Source organism: Nicotiana tabacum, chromosome 6 (assembly GCF_000715075.1).
Source record: "Nicotiana tabacum cultivar K326 chromosome 6, ASM71507v2, whole genome shotgun sequence".
Taxonomy (NCBI): domain Eukaryota; kingdom Viridiplantae; phylum Streptophyta; class Magnoliopsida; order Solanales; family Solanaceae; genus Nicotiana; species Nicotiana tabacum.
In genome coordinates this window covers 189,379,529-189,384,835 of record NC_134085.1, presented here as the reverse complement: position 1 = coordinate 189,384,835, position 5,307 = coordinate 189,379,529, and the positions used below count along the sequence as shown (strand labels likewise).

The window sequence follows — 5,307 nt, the reverse complement described above, 5'->3', positions numbered from 1 at the left end:
CTTTTAAGATCCATTAAAAATGGTTAACCGGTGGAACTTAGGTTAATTATTTAAAACTTGTTGAAACATTGCATTTTGACATGGTTTTAGGGAAGACAACCTATTAATACGCGATTCAACTTTAAAATACTTTAAGTGAATGGACAAAAGTTTATAACTAATGAATATGATCTCTATAACATTGACGTTATGAATGGAGCTTCAAAGACTACTTTTGTTTTCCAAGAAAGTGACTTGATGGAATCACTAAACTTCTTCTAAATTTCAACTCAAAGACCTTTGTTTTTAAAACTGTGTTTCAATTTGTCCTGATGTGATTAAAAAGAAATAGTTTTTCCTTGAGGTCTCAAAGACGGCATCCTCACCACGCTAGGTGATAAAGCTTTAAAGTCCTTAATCAACAAAATGCCTTACTAAAATTAGAGTTGTAATCCCTCATGAAAAGATTAATCATCAGTTATAGATAAAAACAAAACCAAGCCACCAAAAGTTAACAAATATATTTAGACAGAATAGTAAAAGAATAATGAAAGCCGCCATAAGCGACCCCAAGCAAATTTGCTTGTTTTCTTGTTATCCGGTGACTCTATAAGAACATTGGATGTGATGATTCCGTGCTCGGGTATGGAGAGTCTTGCATTAAGACTCCATGTTAGCTCCAAGTGCACATGCAAAAGAGAACAAAACAAGAATTAGAATGAACTTAGTTTCCGAGCAAACATAGGATAAAGACATTATGAATCATACTATAAACTTATAAGCTTACAACATAGCAGACACATTCATCATGTTAGAATGTTATACTATCAGATTCATAACACTGATTCAAGAACATCCTCTAACGAAGTATTCAAGCAGATGTTTTCTATTATTCTCATTTAGAACTTAAGATGGGGCAATTACAAGTTAAGCAGGGTATCCTAAGGCATGCTTTTACTAAGTAAGCAAATAAATCTTATATGATGAGAAAATGAGTGAATAAATCTTAGATGCAGTATGTATTTCATTATCATAATGCAAATAAGCATCTCTACTTCATTGTGACAGAGAAGGCATCAAGGATAGTATAGCTTGCTTAGTTTGGTCTAGCTATTAATACATAAAAATGTATCTTAGGGATGGAATTCTATACCATAGTTCTGACAAAGAGCTTAACTTTCTAAGTGAGCTTGGGTAGAAGAACTATCTATAAGGCCTCTATAGGCATGCTAAATAGCGAGTGTAACTCACTCATTTACGGGACATTCTTAGCTAAATACTGCCAAAGGATATCCGAAGCTAATTATTTCATTAAAACCCATGCTCGTGATATTGGGCATTTAAAAATAAGAAGAAAGGCCTAAACATGGTGCTTATCATAAAGCAATATACTTCCATTAACAGAGAGAGGCCAAAACGAGCATAAGTTAAGGTCTCAGGTTTATGGGGAGACCATCAAGTTTTCTGCTATTGTCTTAACCGAAGGAGTTTACATAGATTTAAAGCTATTCAATACTTAAGAAATGCAGCCATCAACAAGACCGTATGAGTATGCTATTTATGAATAATGTAAATCCACAAATTACTCGCAACATATTCGATTAACTTTTGCAATAACCTTATATTTGTCATGGTTATCTGGACATGTAAGAACCTAAGCTCCTATTGCTGGAAGGTATACAAGATACACCAATACTCTTACAGAATGCATTCTCTTATCTTTTCTTTTTTTAACCTTTGACAGATAAATAGTAATCTGTCCACAAATATTACACTCCCAAATTCTTGAGTTAAAAGATTACTCATTTTTACTCATAAACGCTATTGAAGTTCATAAGAAAGAAGGAGCTTTTTCACATAATACGTTTATCCTTAACAAGAAATTAGAAATGAAACATCAGCTGAGCATGGCATTTACAAAAGAACAACGTTGATCATGTATTAACAACATAAAACACACAAAATAGTTGTGTAGGAAATTTATCAAGCATTTATTAATGGGTTTCTGGACAAACACGACTGGAATACAATTTCCTATAAACATGACTTTTATGTGTACAAAATGAGTCCTAAATCATGATCTCTACATAGGAAGTGAACTACTAATTTTCAAACAGAAATAACTATTTGCCTTTAACATAAAAAAATAAGAATAACAGAAAGAGGGACTTAATGTTAGAGGTCACTGACCTTTTGCAGGGCAATAAACTGGGGTTTGCCAACGACTACTCGAATCTCCGCTTCAAACCTCCTTCACGACCCAAGCGACACAATCAGACCGACATAAATCTTTGTCACGGCTGAAGGCCAACAAAGATCTGAGAGGGGAGAAGATGAGCAATGAAACACGATTTAAAGCTTATATTTATGGAGGATATGTATGAAGTAGAAGGTATTTCGAAAAGTTTGGAGGGGAGTAGCGGCGACTACGAGCTGGTCCGAAATTAAGGCCAAATGCAGGTATTTATAACAGCAGATTATATCTAGGGCTTCTTGAGCGGGAATTTTACAGATTTGATTTTGAAAAGTAGCCGTTTGAAATTGAATCTCTGCCTTGGTGATTCTCCCACAGAGATTTCAAACGTAATTTTGGTCTTTTATGTTGACCAAATTGAAGGAGATCACAGAACGACATGGATCTTGAAAAGATAAAGCAAGAGAGACAGAGATTTACCCGAATATGGTACGACAATACTCTGCCATGGCTGAAGAATAGTTGAATTGTTAGCCAAAAATGGTCATGGAGATAGGGAAAGGCTCTGCCATGGAAAGAGGGGGGAGAGAGCGAAAGAGAACTGTAAGGTTAGTTGTGGTAAACGAAGGGGTGGGGTACCACAGGTCAAACGTTCAACACTGGAATTGAAATAAAAAATTCAATGTAATTAAATGTATTGTTTTTTTGGAATCCAATGGGAGGGATATTTTGTGTAGCCTAGGTCTTTTAGAAGAAATTGGAATCGGACATGGGCTAATGTTTGGTCTGCTTTAAGGAATTACTGTTTGGGCCGGTAGAATTAGAAGAAAAATATTGTGCTACTAACAAGGCCGACTTTTCTTTTTTCTTTTCAAATTCTTTGGGCCGGCCGGTAGAATTAGAAGAAAAATATTGTGCTACTAACAAGGTCGAATTTTCTTTTTTCTTTTTTCTTTTCAAATTCTTTACGCTTCTAATAATCAACAATAATATTAATATAAAAAAAATAAGCAAGTAACTAACTTATTTATTAGCCTAATCATAATTACTAATGTTTAAATAAAATACCGTAAGATACGACAAGATTCATTAAATTTCATTTCGTAATATTTTAAGAAAAATTATTGCAAAAATGTTTTCTCTTAGTGAGATAAAAGAAATAAAAATATTTTCGTGAAAGGTAATAATATTAAGGTATGAATGATAATAATAATAGTAATAATAATAATAATAATAATAATAATAATAATAATAATAATAATAATAATAATAATAATAATAATAATAATAATAATAACAACAACATTAATAATACTAGTAATAGTGATATTAAGTAAATAATAATAATTAGGTCTAGTTTGTTCTAAAAATGGTAAAATAACTATTCTTACATTATTAGTGATATTAGAAGCTTAAAGAAATAGATTGGAAGAAAGGAGAGACAAAATTGGATGTCAACACCTTCTCTTCCTATCGAATTCCAGACGCATCGAATACCCAAGTGATAGATCTTAAATACTCTTGCCTTATGTTTTGATGATCTAACTTACTGTCAAGAACCAGATAAGGAACCAGATAAGGAACCTGACCTACTTGGATTGCTGCGAACTTTAATGGATTCCAGCTAAAGGTGAACTGCTACAGCTTCAGGAGCTAGGAACCAACACAAGGACCTGATGCGCTTGTGGTTTCCTCATAGCAGTACAAAGTCATTTGGACACAGCTGGAAATGAAGTGACCGACGATACTGTTTCTGCCGCACTGCACTACACTGTCAGCCCACTCATTCTCTAACCAAACAAAGTACTCATATCATTTCAAGTGACTAAGATGCACCAAATGAGCTTTATACAAAAGACATCACTGGAAGGGTTCTGTTTCTAAATTCAAGCCTCTTGCAAAAACAGAGTAATCAATCCTCACAAGTTTGAAGAACAAGGTTGAACGCTACTATGGACCAGTTCCCAAAAGATAGACCGTTGTTGTCCTAGTTGAGTTGTAACCTTGTTATTGCATTTACTGTATCTCCTAAACCGCTTATCTAGAAACATTTCGATTAGGAATCCTCTTGTAAATCCGTAAAATTGAATTTATGTTGTGACTAGATTTAGTCATAAGGAAAAGTCTTTGTAATCGTAGAGTTACAAAGTGGCTTGTGGTGATAGCATCACAAGTTAGAAAAAGCCTTTGTAACCAGGATAGTCACAAAGCGGCTTGTGGTAAAGGTACCACAAGTTAGTTGAGTAAATCCTTTGCAATAGGAATTATTGTAAAGTGGCTTGTAATAGGTAGATTACAAGTTAGTGAAGTTAAAGGCCTACAGGTGTAGGTCGTGATTTTTTGATCCCCTTGTGTGAGATTTTTCCACGTAAAAATCATCTGCCTTATTTACTTACTGTTTTATTAAGTGCTCTCAGTAGAATCTTGTAGAGGACCAGGTACTCTACGATTTGGTGGACCCATACAAGCTAACAATTGGTATTAGAGCAGGTTCCTCCTATCAAGCTAACACCTAAGAAGGATCCTCATGACGGCTCCACCAAATTTTGAAGAAGGTCAATCAATATACCAACCCTCCAAGTTTGATGGAAAATGCTATTGGTGGTGGAAAGCTAGAATGCATGATTTCATCATGGCGGAGGATTGTGAGCTATGAGATATCATTTGCGATGGTCCTTTTGTTCCAGTCAAGGTACTAGATTAATTTTCATTTTCAATTGAAAAAACCAGCAAAGAATACACTGAAATAGATAAGAAAGCGGTGAAAAAGAATTTTCGTACCAAGAAAATTCTAGTATATAGATTGGGACCTAAAGAGTACGACAAAATCTCTACCTGCGACACTGCAAAGTTAGTATGAGAGGTTTTGCAAATAGCTCACGAGGGAACTACACAAGTAAAACAATATAAACCTAATATTGGTGATAGATCCATGATGGAAGTTGAAGGTGAGGAGATTGAATATGACTCAACGTTTGCTTTGATGGCTCAATTAGATAATGATGAAGACCAACAACGAAGAGGTAAACTTCAGGGATGTTTAGAGAAATCTGAAATCCTAGTCTCCAAAAAAACTCATGTGTTTAGCTGATGTCTTAATTACTACCTTTTGTAGTCTTGCGGAGGATACAGAT

At 34.5% G+C, this 5,307-nt stretch overlaps 1 long non-coding RNA gene across 1 annotated transcript; it reads right to left on the bottom strand.

The window, feature by feature from the left end:
- Positions 1 to 400: 400 nt before the first annotated feature.
- LOC107781773 (uncharacterized) lies at positions 401 to 2,834 on the bottom strand. The gene is made up of 2 exons (XR_001647078.2): positions 2,654 to 2,834; positions 401 to 2,297 (listed from the first exon to the last, which is right to left on the bottom strand). It is a non-coding gene; the product is annotated as an uncharacterized LOC107781773 (long non-coding RNA).
- Between the last annotated feature and the right edge of the window lie 2,473 nt (positions 2,835 to 5,307).